General features: G+C 47.8%; 1 protein-coding gene across 10 annotated transcripts in view; it reads right to left on the reverse strand.

Moving 5' to 3' along the window:
• Positions 1 to 18,195, reverse strand: part of NAV2 (neuron navigator 2) — a 690,492-nt gene that overhangs the window by 274,317 nt on the left and 397,980 nt on the right. The window contains exon 1 of one of the 10 annotated variants that reach the window (XM_074372247.1): positions 11,389 to 11,626. The exons of 8 other annotated variants lie outside the window; for them this stretch is intronic. The gene's annotated coding sequence lies outside the window, so the exon portion shown is untranslated. Of the gene's footprint in view, positions 1 to 2,604; positions 2,734 to 11,388; positions 11,627 to 18,195 lie in introns of those variants that run through there. One more of the 10 variants, XM_074372248.1, reaches the window with a different exon arrangement.

Below are 18,195 nucleotides of genomic sequence, written 5' to 3' on the forward strand. Positions count from 1 at the left end.
TTAATTTCCCCAAACATAATAAAACTAATCTAATCATCTTGTGCTGGCCATCTGCTTCATAGATGCAAATCTAACTGCATTTTCTACTGCCTGATAACTTGCTTAATTCAGTTAGCTCTTGTGACCCTGCTTTTGTGAGTAGCTCTCAATGGGACCTTCCCTGGTGGCTTCTAGACAAAAAAATTGGCCGAGCCAGAGAAGTGTTTCTCCAAGGAGCAACAGTGACACAGTCCCTCTCCAGCTGGCTGTCCATTGGCAAATGACATTTTAAAAAGGCAACTAAGAAGGCTAGAGCTTCAGCTGAACTGAACTGGAAAATGGGTACCACGGAACACTTCCTACCTGTCAGGCACTAAGCCCTTTACACGCATTTGTCACATCGAATCCTCCCAATCTGAGTTAGTGTCCATGCCTACTCCCTTTCCACTCGTGAGGAACCTGAGGTTCAGAGACGTTAATACACTTATTTAAGTTCTCAAAACCAAGTCTGTCTGACCTGACAGCCCATGCCATCGGCCACTATGCAGGTGACTCAGCGGGACGAGATGGGCTGCTTCTAAGCCTGAGCTGAAACAGAGGCACCAAAGTAAGCCTGGGACCAATGTGCAAAATGCAGGATTTCAAAGGAATACTGGAGTGCCAGTTTCAAGACTTGCCCTGTTCCATCAGATGGAGGATATAAAGAGATCAAAGTACAGAAAAAGAGGATTTGGGGGAGCAGGGTATCCTTGGAGAACACTGTGCTGTTAGCATATCCTCTTCCCACTCACTCAAACCTGACTAGGGGTTATTTCAGTGGGGTCCCTGGGAAGCCCGAGATGACCATTCCTGCAGTTAGGGATGCTGTGGTCTAAGATCTGACTCCTGCCCTGAGACTCTAGACAGGGAGAGACAGGCTATGACTGATGGTTTCAATAATGGAGTTAGGACACCAGTACAGGGCAGGACTGGCCTGCAGCCCCCACTGTTGGGGCAAGGGATTTGAGTGTTTCCTTGGAGACAGCACACACCAGCGTTCATCTGGGGTCCTCCTATGAAGTGGCCCTGGAAGTGGTCCACAAAAGAAAGATGGGGCTTTCAACAGAACAGGAAGCCAGCCCTTCGATGGAAGGCACCATCAGGTAAGTATCTTTCTCCTCCACCTAGCTCCCTGGGGGTGGAGGAGGGCCAACTGCCTTCACTCATCCTCTGCGGAGTCCTGAGAGAATTCAAGTTAGAGCTTAGATCACTATTGTAGGGGGGTATTCTAATTTCTCATTTGAGGCTGTCTTTGCAAATTGTTGTGACCATGAGACTGTCTACATGGATGAGCAGAATGGCTATGGGCTATGAGAGCCTTCGTCCTGTGGCAGGAAAAAAAACGCATGGGCTTTGTCCACAATCCACACGTTACACTTGTTCAATATGCTGGTTATGTGGGCAGTGCAGAGCCCCCTGGGAACCTGTGAAAAAACACAGATGCCCAGGCCCCACCTTCAAAGAGTGATTCAGGAGGTTTGAATGACCCATACATCTGCCTTTCTTTTCAAAGTTCTCTAGAGAATTCTGACGTCCTGGCAGGACTGAGAACTATCAGATCATGCTCAACATATAGAGAGAGGGAAAGAGGAAAGAGGACATGTCATCAACACCCATTACTTCTTAATATTTAGAAAATCTATATTATTTGGGGAGTCGGGCAGCATGGTTATTAAGAATGTCCCTCAAAAGAAGGTTCCTGGCATCACCTTTTCTAATCTCTCAAAGTATTAGCAAATGATGGCATAGAAAAACAATATGAAAATATTAAAATCAATTCACCCCTCCCCAGAAATAAATCTGCACTTAAAGATAAGAGAACTGAGATTTAGAGGTGTTATTTGTCTAAGGTCCAGCAGTTGACAAGAAGCAAGGCTGATATTCCACCCAGGTCTTCTGCTTTCAAAGACCAGATTCTTAACTACTATACCTTCTTTCTTCTAAGAATCACCAGTAATGTAGAGATCAAGACGTTCTTTTCCCCTGGCCCCAGACCTGATCATGTTCCAAAGTTTAAGTTGAAGAAGTACAGGTACTTGAGATGAAAAGGATCTGATGACAGCAGAGGTGACTGATGCAGGATAATTTCCTACACAGAACTTCAATGGCAAGACCGCTAAGGAATAGTTATCACAAACTATGTCATACTCCTTTGATGGAGAAACAGAGTTCAGGAACGGAATATTTTCCAATGAGAAGTTCACTGGAGAATTCAGCCATCTACAAAATACATTAGATTATAAAGCCAGAAGGAATTTTGCCTGACATTTTAGGGCCTTGTTTATTTTCATCTAAGGGTGTGGGAAAGAAACTCTACAAAGATGGAACACACTGTGGCTACTCAGGCAAATTCAGCATGAATGAGCTTTTAAAAACTGCACGTTCAATCAACTAAACTCCAAGTGACTGAACTATCAGGGGACAAAATAAATAAATAAAACCCTCTGGAGTGACATTCCAGGTTCAGAAATCAGACACGCATGGTTTCATGGAAATTACCCAGGCTTTGATTCCAGGCAGAAGTCGGTTGGAATTTTGGCTCTGTCTTTTACCAACTGACCTGGGGACTCTGGGCAAGCAGTTTACCTTTTGACACTCAGGGTTCTCTTCAGTGAAATGGCAATGTGTGTTGTGAAATGGATAGAGTTTAGCCGGATGCCAGGGTGATGAGAGGTCCGCTAGGGTGAATCCCAGCCACCAGAAGGCAGGACTCCCTCAAGTTTCCGCAGCTCATCTTTCTGAAGAACCTAGATGAACATGGTTAGTTATTTCAAGTAAATGGAAAGAGACAACCAGATAAGGAAAGGCGGCTCACGGCACATGAAATTTTAATGCCAGTGACAGTTCAGGTTTGGCTCTAGTCAATAGGAACCATAAATAGCTGTCACCTAATGGCCATGTCCTCTTGAAAATGGGTTATTCGTCTGAGTCCATCTCCCAGAGGACAGCTGCAAATACCATCAATACTGGCACTAAGCAACAGCCTTATTTATAGCCAAGGGACAGATTCCAAAGATAGAAGAGGTCACAGAGGCTGAACCCCTTCTCCCAACTCCCAAATTCCTAGAGGGCTGAGAGGTGAGGCTGGAGAGCAGGTCTGATGGGAGTGTCTGAACACGGTGGGAAAATTGTCAATGAAAGTGAGAAAAACTGAAAAGGAAGGAGAGGTTTGAAAAGAATGAAGCAGCCAGGAAAGGAGGAATTGTAGACGGTGCTATGTATGCCTGATCAGCCACCGGGTCAGCCACCACCCCCCAGTGAGGCTGCCCCCATCTCTCAGCCAACACCGAACTGCTGAGGAGTGGGAGGCCTCCCCAGCATCTATCAGCACATTCATGGGGGGCCAGAGAATCTTCCCTTAGCCACACCTGCATGAAACATTCTCCAGTGCCTACACAATCAAGTCCCAAATCCTTAACTCGACTTTAAAGAACTGCTACTTAAGCTGGTGCCTAAGATCCCACTCCTCGCCTTCACGTTAGCCCCATGCAGCTAGTAGTGATTCCTCATACAGTCACCTCTTTCTAGCATCAGGGCCTTTACTCCTGCGGTGGGAATGCACAGGTTTCATTAACTGGGATCCTGTGTATTTCTCAAAGAGTACTTGGTCCAAATACCCCCCAGCTAAAACTTTTGCTTGGACTTTTCATCTAGGTATTTAAGGCTCTAGACTCCTATTTCACATTTTAAGGTCTCCGAGGGCAGGATTTATGATCTTTATCTCCATGTTCCCTTGCAAGTTTAGTGCCAAGTCAAGTGCCAACAAGTGTTTGTTGGATGGTTAGATGGATGGATGAAAGGACAGAAGGAAGAGTGGATGGACTTGATGGATTAAGAAGAAACCAGCAGAGAACACATTATCCACTATGTCATTTGTCATCCAGCACAGCCAGGAAATGGAACGCCCTGGTTATTACAATATTCTGATTAATAAAGTGCTCCTCCCCCAACCCCATTCACAGATTTGACCACTGATAACTGACTATCTCAACACTGGAATAAAATCTACCTTTCATTTCAAACAGAATAAACAGGACTGTCACTGCTTGATGATTCACAGAGCACTTGGACATCTTGCAAGACTCAAGGTTCGGAATCTCAAAGGCCACTGCACTGTGATGTGTGAGAGGGATGGTGCGCAGAGCATCGATTAAAAGAATCTTAGATAACTAGACATATGTTTGCTGAAACCATGATTGAAAATAAGTAATTTTTCTATACTCCCTTCTTCAATGGAGTCTCATAAAGCCAGGATGAACATTATATACTTTCAGCTAGATGATGCTACAAATCAGCAGAGACAGGAGGACACACACACACACCCCCAAACCACATGAGGTCTGGCTTTTCCCCTTGTGACCCAATCGTAACTCAGAAAATCAGTAGCAAAAGTCCTTGAGCACCCTGGCCAGAGATCACACGCTAGCATCTCACCTTTGTCTCACACTCAGTCCCGGCCCCCCTCCCCTTCACGCTCCCCTCACCCTTGCCAAATGTTCCTAAGACAAGGCCCGTGCTTGTTTGACCATTTCCCAATTCCAGCAGCCCCAGATGGGGTGAGGCAGAGGAAACACACGTCAAACAAGTCGGGCTGCTATTATTTTTAACTCGGCTCCTTGCTGGCAGGTAGAAGAACCGGTTCCACCGTACACAGTTTCTCCACAGCCAAAGCAGCGAGAAGAGCTAGGGCTCCTGGGGCTGCCCGCTCTTGGCCATCAGGGCGCTCCCAAGTCATCATCAGACAGCTCCCGCTCACACGCGCCCTGCTGGGCCAGGACAGTCTGCTGCTTCCTCTGAATTAATTACATGCAGCATCTCAGTGAATCCTTACATCATCTTCTGAGGCAGGGATTACTACCCGGTGTACAGACGAGGAAAGGGATGCTCTGGAGGAGTCACTCACCTAAGCTGCACAGGGTTCGAACCCACATCCGTCCTCATCAGGAAGCCATGCTCCCACCATCTCAGCAGACCCCTTGGAAGGACGGACCATTTCACACTGTCCAGTGCTCTCATGTCCTCTGCCCCTGTCCCAAACGGAGTAGCTGTGGCAGCTTCTGCCACTAGAGAGGGACATTAAAGGGTGAGCTGACACTCACCAGAGGAAACGCCCCCCTGCTCGGCTCCCAAGGCAAAGCTAACGCATGCTCTGTGCAATCAGGGGCTCCATCTGACTTAAACAGATGCACCAGTGATGCATTGTATAGTTTTGATATATGGCCCAAGCACAACATGCCCACCTGGGAGTTTTTTGGTGCCAAGAACGAACAGAAGGGAATGTATTGCAGAAATATTAACCTTGGCAGTCTCCTGCCACAGTAAACCGCTGGCTGAGCTTTAATGAAATCTTGCACAAGAGCAGAAACATCTGTATTGCTGGTAAAAATCAACTCCAGCCTGGAACGTACAACTGTCTTTGCCCAAGGACACAACAAACCTGGGGAGAATGGAAAGGAAGCCTTTCTCTGTGATCAAAATGACTGTTGACAACAAACAGAGGACGGGGCTGCTCACCTCTGTCTGTGTTCTCTAGTTAGGCTTACTAGCTTCTTGCCAAGGAAGACATACTCTAACTTTGTGCAACTCGGGCTTTCCTAGCAGGCTTGTTAGTGTGGGAGAGCCAAAGTCCTGCCAACGGCCCATCCCCCCAACTCTCTCTCGTCCCCACAAAACCGTTCCCCAGCATGAATAAACACTACTGCCAGTACAATGACGCCTACTTGCTTCAAGTATCCTGAATTAATCACTCATCCAAGCCAAAACTAAAGCACAGACATTGTCTTACTTGAAAGATGTAATAGTAAGAAGCCAGTCCACAGAGTACAGGTGGTTGGGGGAGGCCTCACCATCACATAAAGTTGCCATATGAGCTGTATAAGTAGGAAGTGAGACATCTTCTGCTGGGGGGGGGGGGCTTTCCTAAAATACAAACAGCAAAGAGCCCCCCAGACCTGGAATCAGGTTGGAAACCCTCTCGTCCAATCGCTCTCCTCCCTGATGCATGAATCCCCCAATCAAGCCCCATCCAGGCCAAGTTCCCCCCAACTCCCAGGGAGGAAGACCTCCCCAACCCCTAAGGAAGCCATCTGGTACTACCTTGCAAAACTCTTCCTTCTGCTAAATTAAATCTTGGTTTTTGTTTGGTGGGAGAAGCCCAGAGATGACTCTTTCCATCCTGTCAGAAATAGAAGGTGGTACAATATCTTTTCCATGAGCCTTTATATAATGAAAGTGTTTCAACTTCCTCTAAATACTCTTCTTAGAACAAGGCTTCAGTTCTCTCACACCCTGGCCGTTCTCCTCCAGACAGAGGGTGAAGATAGATAATGACAACAGTGATGATTGTTAAAGTAAAAGCAGCACCTTAGCCCTCATTTATTGAGCCCGCACTACATGACACACACTCTACCATGCGCTTCCCAGTCACTTCTGCTGGCATCCTCATGATGGCAGGAGTTCAGGACAATTATTCTGTCTATTTTACTTTTCGAAGAAATTGAAACTCAACAGGGGACATAAGTTGCCCAAGGCCATGGAGTTAGTAAGTCATGGGGTCGGGATTCAAATTCAGACAGACTCCCTGTCCTCCTCGTCACCATGACTAAAGAGGGCACCAGCTCAGCTACATCCTTTTCATGGTCCCTGATGTGAGTACTGACATCATATCTCCACAGGTGGAGACCGAAATTGCCTTCCTTTACTGGTTCCTTTACTGGGAAAGACGCAGACCCTGAACAGCCACGACGGCACTCTGCCTGGGGAGAAGGGAGCCTTCAAGAGGGAACAGGAAAAGACAAGTGGGAGGCAGTAAAGACAAACTGTTTATCAATTTGACAATCTGGAGGAATGCTGGGCTCAGAGGAGACACCACAGACGGAGAGGGGTCAGGGGGTGGCGGCACGAGCCTCATCCCCACAGCACGAGACGGCTGGCAAGGAAGCTGCTTTCTGGGGGACCCAGCAGGCGCAGGGAGCAAAGGCCAGGTCGCCTTATCACAGCTGCCTCTCTGCCACCATCCTCCACTCCCCACGCTCGCTCGATGGGACTCTGCTGTTGCCAAACTGGTTGGACGGAGCCAGAGACTGTAAAGATGACCTATCTGCCTGCCGTACCCCTGATCAAAGCTGACTCATTTCAAAGGTGAACTGTCAGCAACTTGCGAGACTGCAATTAGATGAGGGAACATAAACTAGAAGGTTACTGCAGGGGTTAAAAAACAAAACCTCCCTAAAAACAAACAAACAAACAAAACTCCCTGAAAACAGGAAGTTCTCTTTTGTGCTTCTGAAATTCTCAGTCCTAAAAACTCCATGAAGAAACAACATATAGGACACTAATTACATTTAGGTCTTGAGATAAGACCCTAATGTTCACTCGGCCTCCTTTTTTGTCCAGGATGTGGAAACGTTCTGCTGCTGTGAGCTTACAGAAACGACCCAAGGCTAGAGTCCAGGCTGGCATCCAGGTGTCTGGAGATCCCAGCTTTCCTCCCACACACCCTCACATTTTAATCACAGTGCAATGAAAGCAGAGTTTCCAAAGAAAATACACACACACACTCACACAAAAATACACCTATCCACACATGCACACACATAAACACAAACACACCTATTCTCCTTCTCGCTCCTTCTCTCCCCCCCCTTTCTCTCTCTCCACGGACTCCCCAGGCTATGGAGTTAGACTCACATGAAGCTTACACCTTACACTAAGCTTAAGGTCAGTTCAGGACCTGGATTTTCAGAGTAAACCAGTTTGGTCAGGAGAGCAATTTCATAAGCAGGTCACAGGGTGTCTACCTAGCAATGGGAATGAGGATTGATTTACATTCGATATATGATGGGGGAAACGGGAATTTTCCTTGCTTCCTAAACGCTGGGGGTTTAAGAATATCTGTGATACACTCAGATGTGCCCAGCAGGGGGCAGCCAACTGGACTGTCTTTCCTTTGGTGAGGCTGTTGGACACCCCCTAAGTGCTGGAACACCCAGAGGACCCCACAAAACCCAGCCTTGTCAGAAGTGAGCCCAGTGCCACTGTCTGCACAGAGCCGCCAGTGAACACGACAGATTCAGTTCTGCGGGAGGGGAACTTCCGTCCGGCTGTGGGAGGACAGAGGTGCAGTAGGGCTGGGGCGAGGGTGCGGGGGTGGGGAGCACTGTAAAGCCATCACTAATGTCACACCTGTATCCATCAAACCAAGTATGTCAGTCTAGTAAAAGATGAGGGGCTCCCTTGGGCTCTGAGAACCTGCCAAGATAGGCTCTTCGATCCAAGTCTGAGGCCCTGGGCTTAAAACAACTTCTTCATCAAATTACTCTCCTGAAAACAGGCGTGTTCCAGCCTCCTCTGGACTGCTGAGTCCACACGCTTGAGTCCATACACAGTAAAGACTCTCAGGGCTCTGGTCCCCTCAGCAGCATATGTGGAATAAGGCAAGGGGGAGACAAAAGAAAGGGGTCCAAATAGCACCCACACACCTGCTCAATTCTGGACACTGATGCTGCTGCGTCTAGGATGCTGTTCCCTTAACAGTTTGCAGGTGCTCTGCCGGAGAAAAAGGCAAATGCTGGACTGCCCTGACCTGGCAGAGGCAGGCACCAGCCCTGCTGAAGCTCAAGGGGATCCCCCACATCAGTACAGGCGTCCTGGCCAGCTACAGCCCAGCACCTAGCTCGGCCAGTCTTGGGAGGTGACACACTCACTGTACAGAGCAACTGATGCCAAACCGCACACTTCTGCCCATGCAGAGACCCACTGGGTGGTTTGCTCTACTCAGCTGGGGTCCTAGCTTCTCAGCAGTTCTGGTGACAGGGGCACAACACTGAGCACTCACAGAACTGACTCAGTGAAGAGCTGCAGTCTGGGATGCCTTCTTTAATCTTCCTCACCTCTAAATCCTATAAAAATGTTCTCCACTGGTAGTTCCCCTCCTGGGGACCTGGGATCCTCAAAGGTATAACAGTAGGGACTCTGAGGGTTCACATGGGCCTAAGAATGCTTCCGATCAACCAACAGGAAAAGGATGATGACTGTCACACGTGCCACAGAGTCGGTCTTCACTAACTGCTCAGGTTGATTCATGTCATTCCCCTGCTAAAACTTCCAAGGTTATCCCATGACCTTGAACATGAAGTCCCAATTCTGGAGACCTTCCTTGGCAAAGCTCACCTCTCCTGTCTTAAACCGCTGGGGGAGATGAGTACTGGAAGGGTTAAACGAATATCAGAGGAGGGAATTCTAGTATTTCAGACCTATGGACTTCAGGATTTTGCTTCCAAGAATCCATAGATTAACAGGAGGCAGTCAGGTGTGCTGGAAAAGCTACACGCTTTGAAGTCAGCTAAACCTAGACTTAAAAACCTGCTCCAGCATCCACCTGGTAACCCCAGGCAAGTTCTTATTATATCTGAACTTCAATTTTTCCTCTATATGCATGACGGGTATCATGTGAAGACAGTTATGGCATAACCTATGTAAAGCACCCAACACAGTGCTTGGACAGTGTGACTGCTGGACCCCAAGGTCCCTTCCAAAAACCCTCTTGTACTTTCTCATCATCTCCACACATGCACAAACCAGCCTTTCCCCTCATCTTTTTAAAGCCATTTTCCCATAGCGGAGGAGACTGGCAGTGATAATTTCAAACCAGATTTATGAAAACCCATAACTAGAAGATTAAAATTCCAAATGTCATCTGGATAAGATGGGCCAGATGCTTGGAGAACTGCAAAAGCCTAAGGCTCTCTGCACTGGCAGAGAAGTGGGAGCTGTCAAGGAGCTCACGTCAGAGGGTTTCACTGGCTGAGAAGGGCGTGCACTCCATCTAGGATGGAGAAGGAGAGCACATCTGAAGAAGACTGGCTATTGGAATAGCCCAGGTGCAAGAGGCTTGGGCCAGGTGATGGTAGAGGAGACTGAAGGAAGTGAGGGAAAGCAATAGAAGACCAGGCACACTTTGGCACTGAATCAAAGCTTCCTGAATGAATAAATTATAACTTGGCTGGAATTTTACCTGATTTTGATTGGCTTCTCTAAATTTGACCATCATAAAAGTGAAACTGATCATACACCCAGCCACTGGTTCTAACTCAGACAGGCAACGAATGTCTTCGAATTTTACAACAATCAACTGCTGTTATATAAAGTGGGCAGAGACAAGCTCAAGGCAGCACTTCCATCAGTAGTAAAGAAAAATGACTCAAACCTGGGCCATCAGGAGCTCCCTGCCTGTCTTCCACTCCCCACCCCAACCTCGCCACCCCCACAACCCGAGCCCATTCTTACTGTGCAGTTTCAAAGTTAAGAGCCTGAAACCTCCCCAGAATGAACTGTAACTTCCAAGGAAGAATGTGGTCTGGCATTATGCTTCAGTAAACCCAGAAGGCATGCCGAGATAAGAGTATTAAAGGTACCGAATAATGAAGCCAGAAGTCCCGAATAAAGAGGAGATGCCCCAAAGGAAGACATAAACCAGAACCCGCATCCAGGCAGAGGCTGAGTTCCAGAACTGCGGCAAGTTTGCCAAGAAGGCCTTCGCTTCCTAGCTTCCTCAAAGAGCAGCAGAGGGTGGCGGCATGGAGGAAGAGAGGTTTTTCTCCGTTCCTCCGGAAGCCTGATGCACATGCCAGACAGTTGGAATGTGGGTCACTGGTGCCCCTGGAAAACAGTTCTCGTTTGCAAGGAGTGCTCTCCCTTGCAACAGACCACAGTGTTGGACTTGGCACCCAGAGGGGGGCATGCTTTCCACCGATTAGGACCAACTCCTCCTGGCAGTGAGGGCTTTGATTTCCAGAAGAACTCATGAGGGAGAGCAGAGAGGCTAAGGGACTCATGAATGTCACTGGCATTAGGAGTTTCTAAAGCCTGTGACCTGGACCTAAATGTGTATTTGTTTGTTAGGTTCTCCCTTCAGTTTCTGAATGTAATCACCTCCCACTACCACCCAGGTATGTAAATCAGTCATGCGTGTAAAGAACAGGCACCCGCCATGCCCAGCGCAGCCCTTCCCTCCTGGGGGCCCAGCAGCGGGGCTACACAGAGACGGCAGAAGGAGGCGAACATCTGCAAAGCATGTCTTAAGGGCTCAGCACCTCTTCTTGTGTATGTCCACTACATAGCCCCTCTAGAAATCCTCTGAGGTGAGACGGAATGACCATCTCTGTAGCAGAGGGGAGTAAATGAGGCTCAGAGCCACATAATCAGTGCACAGCAGAGCTGAAATCTAATGAGTCAACCCTAAGTTCCATGTGCTCTCCACATCTACCAGCCACCACCCTCAGCCCAGCCACGCGCTCCCGAGTTCCTGCCCCCTGGATGGCCATAACCTTGGGCTCCCACCCAACCACCCAGCTTGTCCCAAGCACTTACCTGGCTTAAGAAAGGCGACCAGGCACAGATGTGCTCACTTGTGGACTCTTTTTGAGGGAAGAACTCTACAGTACCCTAACTCTTGTCACCGTGGGTATTCACCAACAGCAAGGGGATGGGGTCTCTCTCTTCTGCAGGTTAAGATGTATCTCTGAATAGCTCTCAGGCTCAACTCTTCCTGCCCAGCTCCGGGCCTGGAGAACTGACATGCCAGCGTCTGCTCCCCTGGGCTCCGCACTGGGGCAAGAAGGGAGCTTGGCGGGCTGGGCACGCTCCCAGGCTGCAACGGATTGGTCTGTGCAGGGTGCGGAGCTGGGCAGGAGGGCAAGGGGAGGAGTTCAGGACGTGGGTCCTTTGCCTTGGCCTCTTGTCACCTGGCAGCTGGTGAGGTGGTAATGGTTAACCCAGGAAGGTGCTTTGTCCTTCTCTGGTGTAGTTGGTGTGAGTGATGTCACCCCTGGTAGGACTTATCTGCAACCAGGCCTGGCATGGTTCCGAGTGGTGAGTGGTTAAGGGTATAGACTTTTCAAGGCCACTGATCTGGGTTCAATAGTGTGGTTCCCCCTCTCACTAATGATGTGACTCAGGGTTAAGTTATTGTCTTCTGAGACTTGGTTTCCTTTTGTATAAAATGGGGATAATGAAAGCATTTACGTCATAGGGCTACTGAGCAGCTTAAATGAGATAATGCGTGTGTAGGCACAGAACAGTGCTTGCCACCTGGTGAGAACTCAATAAATGTTTAACTAATCAAAAAATACAAATAATACTCTTTTTAAGTCAGGCAGTCATCGGAACTGCAGTTCTTCCCTGGAAGCAGCAGCAGATCCAGCCCTGACAGTCCTCCCTTTGTAAACAGAAACAGAAAGGAACAACGTAAGCACCAGCCTGGTAGAAGACGCGGTGTCTGGCTGCCTCCCAAACATGCTCACAGGCACCTTTGGAGGCAATAAAAGATCTGGTCAGTCACTCATGACCTATTTATAGGCAGGTCCCTCATATGTATGACCTCTGATATATTCAAAAATCCTGCGAGGCCAGGCTTATTCCTACAGAGGAGGAATCTGAGGCTCAGAGACGTCAAATAACTTGCCCGGAGTCACAAAGCCAGGAAGCAGCAGATGGGATCACACAGTAATAATGAGAGCAACATTTACATCGTCCCTATGCTGTGCCAGGTATTATTCTGAGAACTTTACACATCCTAATGCATTTAATCCTCAACACACCCCAGATGGGCAGGTATTATGATTAACTCTGCTTCACAGATGAGGATAAGAGAGGCCCCAACAGGTTAAGCAAGATTACACAGTGGACAGGTGGGCTAGAACAGGAAGTGAGGTAGGTTGGCTCCAGAGGCCTTGCTGTAACCATTGCCTTAACTACCTCTCAAAAAAAAAAAAAAAGTCCTTGCTCTGCTCAAGGCACTATCTTGCCTCTAAAAAAAATGAAACCTCATGGGTGCTGAGGACAGTTTTCTAATAAGAGACAGCTGTGTTGGAATCAAAACTCCAATGGGCTGGAAGTTTGGAGATGTTGGGCTGTGACCTCAAGCAAATCACCCTCCCCCTCTGGATGTCACCAACACAGGTATACAGGATTGGTTTGGGCCAGGACTCTGCACTGAAATCCTACAGCTCTAACAGTGTATGCTTCTCTGAGATGGGCCTTCCTCCTTCCTGAGGAAGACCATGAAGTCCACGGAACTGTGAGCTGAGCTTGCTGACAGGCCCTTCCCAAAGCAGCCAAAGCACGCCTAATGGAAGGAGATGGCATGTGGCCGGGAGCAGGAATGCTGCCCACTAGTGAGCATCTGAGCCTGGGAGATCCTGGGCAATTCACCAGGCCCTTGGTTTTTCCCCTTTGGCAAAGACAGGGAAATAACTTGCCTTAGAGGGTTGCTTTGAGGTCATAAAAATGGTCATAAAGCATTTTCCCAGATTCAAAGTCCGGGTTTGCAAAATGCTCTTGAACTCAGCCATGAGAAGAGTAATCAGAGAAGAAGTCGGGACTTTGCAGGATTCCCAGAAAGCAGTCTGAGAATGTAAAGAATCTTCATGACTTCTCCATGCTTCTTACAGCTGAGTCTGATCCAGAAAGAAGGGAGGGGGGAAGCCCCAATACTAAATCAAAGCAACTCAGAAGATATTCAAAACAGTACTATGCTGTTTAGCGTAATTATATGCTGTCCAGTTCTCCAAAGTCTTCATCTCTCCCATCGGACAGTAAATTCTTAGAGGCTATGAAATCTATCTCTAATCATGACCTGTTGATTTACTAATTCATTTCCAAGATGAGACCCAAGTTCACTGCCCTGTACAGCAACCCACCTAAGCCTCTTCTCTTTTTCTAAGTGATTTGATTCAAGTCAACAAACATGTACTGAACATCTACTATGGGCCAGGCAGTGTGCCATTTGTACATTCCAGCTACTTCTAAAAACTACATAACAATAATGGCCGAAAATAGCAACAATGCCTTAGGCTTGGAACTTGCGGGGGTGGGGGGCGCTGATGGGAATCAAACCTTCCCTATAAAGATTCGAGAAGGTCAGAGGATGGCTTTGGAATTTCAACCACTTGCTTAAAGTCTGCTTATTTTAATCATTATGTATTCATATAATATGTATTATATGAATTCTTACTACATAAGATTGAGTCATTTATCCATTCAACAATTATTCCTTGGACAGCTACTCTTTGTCAGGCAGTGTGCTAACAGTCCTGAGATGTTCAAAGAAAAAAACTAGTATATTACTTATTTTATTGGAAGTTGAATTCCAGAGGTCCACAGTTACCAATTTTAAACTAGAGTAATGGCATCTCTCTTCCTCAAGGATAATAAGATTAATTCATTCATTTTGTCAACTCATATGGGGCATCTATCTTGTGCCTGGTAGTAGAGATATGTTTAAAAGCAGTCAAGCATGACTCTCGCCTTCATGGAGGCCAGCCGTCTAATTAAGGAGACAGCCAATTACTTACTGCAATAGATATGATGGAGGGGAAAAAAAAGACAAGGGACTGAGATTTTGAAAGGGGTACCTACATAAGATAAATGGGTCAGGGAAAGTCTCTATGAAGGATCTCCATTTAGATTGAGTCCTAAAGGATGAGAGAGAGACAATCAGGTAAAACGTAGGGAGAAGAGCATTCCAGGTCAAGGGAACCACAGGTGAACTCCCCTAGGTGGGAAAGACTTGGTGAGTTCAAGGCAGGACTGTGTGAGCAACCGAAAGAGGTACACATGAGAGATAAGAAGGTAGGCAAGGCACGTGGTGCAGGGTCTTTTAAGTCATGGTGACAAGCCTGGATTTTATTCTTTGTGCAAAGGGAAGCCACTGAAATGTACTTGAGGCACGAGAGTGAGGTGGTGTCATTTCTCTTTGGGCCCCACTCTGGAGCTGTATAGAGAGTGGTCTGGAAGCGTGCAACCGTGAAATTACAGAGACTAGTGAGGAGACTAGTTGCAGTTCTCTGAGAGAAAGATGATGGTGTGACATGAGAAAATGAGAAGCGGTCAGATTTTAGATCTGTCGGTGAGGTTCAAGCAGAAGTGCTTGCTATTAGAACGAAGGAGTGCAGGAAAGGCGGGCTCTAGGACGATTGCTCAGGGAGCCACTAAGGAATGGTCAATGGAGGACCACTGACTGCTGTGGTTCTCAACCAGCCGTGACTTTGCTCCCTAGGGCACATCTGGAAATTTATGGAGCTATTTTGACTGTCACAACGGGGGTCGCTACTAAATATTCTACCATAGGTAGAAGCCAGGGATGCTGCTAGTAAATTAAAATTAAATAATCACCCAGCCCCAAATGTAGACCGTGCCGAGGCTGAGGAAGCCTGATTTACAAAAGTGGGAAGAGTGAGGGAGGTAGTTCAAGGGGTTACTTAGCGCCACATCTGGGACATATTAAATCGGAAAGATTCATGTTAAATTGTCCTTGGAACCACACTGCTCAGAAGAGAGAAAGTAGAAAATGGGACTGGCAACCAGGCTCCCTTGAGGAGAGAGTGTGGGTCTTCTCTCTCTGAGCTCAAAGGACCCAGGAGTCCTATTCATGATCCTCTCTGCTGCTAGCTCAGTTATGAAGAAAGAAAGGTCAGAAAATAGGAGACTCTTTAGTCTTGCCACTCACCCTTTTGGCAATCCTTCCTTTCTCCTGACCAAAATTCTGCCTATTCTGCAAGCCCAGTGCCAAGACCTAGATTTTGGAGGCTTCGCTAAGGACCCTCATCCTTGCTGTGTCTGAGCTCACAGCACCTGCTGTGTACCGGCACCTCTCTACGTATGCCATCCTGCTACCACATACGTATCTCCTTAAGATTCAACATCTCTCAGAGGAAAGGATTCCACCAATCTTCTAGATAGAGAAATCTGGGCTCCAACAACTAACCTTCCCAAGGCCACAATGATCTGGACCAAGTTCTTTCCATTTCCAAAATCAATGCACCATACAAGCTGCCTCCCTCTGGTCTCCTCAGCACTTAATCTACAGCCTCTGGATGTTGACTAGGTCCTGCTTTGGACCACAGCTCTTGGGCACACTGTTGCCTGTGTGGTTGCCACATAGTTCGTGCTCAATAATTTGCAGAAGCGTGTCCCCCTCCGGGTTAGCCTGGCCTTCCCAGCTGGTCTGTTAAGAGCTTGACAGCAGGTAAGCACGCTGGGGAGGAACAGAAATGCCCCAATTTTCTGTCTTTTGAAGGAAGCACCAGCAGTATTTCTGGCCTCCTTCTACACACCCACAGGAGATGCTGGTCTAATCTGACCTGGCAGAGCCAGTACTCTTACGGGGTGGGTGAGGTGACTCTTTAAAGGCAGGAGTCAGGCTCCACGTGGTCTCTTCTATTTCCAGGATGTAAGCACCTCTGGCCCTCTTCCTCTCTCTGCTTAGTGTCTCCACTGGGGAGTCTAGTTAGGTTCACCCTGTGGCCAATTCATGAGAGACAAGGCAGGAAGCCTTCCTTTAGACTCAGGCCTAAATCATGTTCTTCACCATTTGTCAGAGGCCTGGATTTGGGGAGTTAAAGGGGCATTCCAAAAAGGTGCTTACCTAGGTTAATAAAGGCCACCTGCCTTTGTCCCTAGGGAGAGGAGAGGGATTAGGGTACAGCCTTGATCTATGTTGCATTCACATCCTTCTTGCATAATTTGGGCCACAGTTCAGATAATAAGTCAATAAAACTTGAAAAATGTTCTAAATAATCTCCACCATGGCGCTACCAAACCAATCCATCATGTCCCGTTCCCCATTCTCTCCAACCTGCTCCTCCTCCTGACATCCTGATTTTACTCAGTGACAGTGCGACAGCCCAGCTTTCTCAGGATAAAAGCCTCAAAAATCTTTAAACTCCCCTTCTCTGACAACCAGCTGGCTAGCCCTGCCAAGCTCACCCCAAACAGACTCCTACCCAAAGAATGCCTTTCCCAGGCCACTACCTTAGCTTTTGCTCACTTTATGTAGACAAACCCAACAAAACAGGAACGCTGGGAGGAAAGCCATGACGTCACCATCATCTTTGCATTCCCAAGACCCGAACACAGCACCTGGGACATGCAAAATGTTCACAACCTGCAGCAGGAGACATCATCATTCCAGCTGACAGTCTCGGGCCAGTGAAACTCAAAGAGGGACAGGCAGCATGAGCTGCAGCTTGTCTTCTAGCAAAGGTGACACCAAATATCAGAATTAGAAGGTCTTTATCAGGCCCCACAGCCCTGGGCTCCCAGAGGACAGCTACACCCCACGTATACTACAGTTTGAATGAACCATGACTGCAATGAGCTAAGCCCCAGAATCCATCAACTCCCAGCCTGGGACACACAGTAAAGGCCTGACATTACTGGGCCTCATGAGAACTTGAAGTCCCATTTAAAGGGCCTGGTGATTTGCTCCAGGTCTCAGGCCAGAACCCCCTCCTCTAACAAGGGTAGGTAAAAGTCTTACCTTTATGCACGTGTGTGCAAAGGAGGGTGGAGGGGAAGGAAGGGGAGATGGGGAAATGATCAGCCCCTGGGGAGGCGCAGTGGAGTTCCACATCCACACCCCTCATACCCCTGGGCCCCGCAGGCCTGGGGAGCCACCCGGGAGCCACCACATTGGAAAACTCCTAGAATAACAGCCTCTCTCTTAGTCACCTGAAGCTGAAGCAGCTTCAGGACCCTGAAACACTCAGCCAACATTGAATTTGGAGTGGACCTCTACTGGGAGGGACCCAAACTGCACCCTGGACCAAGACTGATGGGGGACCCCCAGAGAGAACCCTGGAACCCCTGCCCAGCAACTGCTCGGATTCATTCCAGTTACAGCATTAACCTTACAGTAAACAACCCTACACTGGATGTGACTCAACACTGCATGATGATGAAAAACCAAAATGGTGACTTTAGAGTTGCTCCACTGATTGAACATGTATGTGTGCGAGGTGCTGGGCTGGTTCTGAGGAAGGCAAAGATGGAGACTCAACTGCAGGCGTCCAGCGGGCATCCGCAGAGAGTCCAGGAAAGCCAAAAGCAAGGCGAAGTCGTGGGAAAGGGGATTCTCTACCCACAACGGCTACTCTGGAGACATAATCAATAGGGCTTAGCAGCTGAACCATCTTGGAAACTGTACCATGTAATTGTCTCCATGAAGAAGTCTACAGCCGTACATTAATCTCCACATCCTTATAGTACAGAATGCTTCCAGGGACTAAGAGGATAATGCACCAAACTCCAAATTCCTAATATTATCTGATTATATACATGCTTTTTCTTTTTTGATTAATTTGCTGTCCAAGAACTTTTCTCCTCCTTACCTGGTGT

Source organism: Camelus bactrianus, chromosome 10 (genome assembly GCF_048773025.1).
Source record: "Camelus bactrianus isolate YW-2024 breed Bactrian camel chromosome 10, ASM4877302v1, whole genome shotgun sequence".
NCBI classification, from domain to species: Eukaryota; Metazoa; Chordata; class Mammalia; order Artiodactyla; family Camelidae; genus Camelus; species Camelus bactrianus.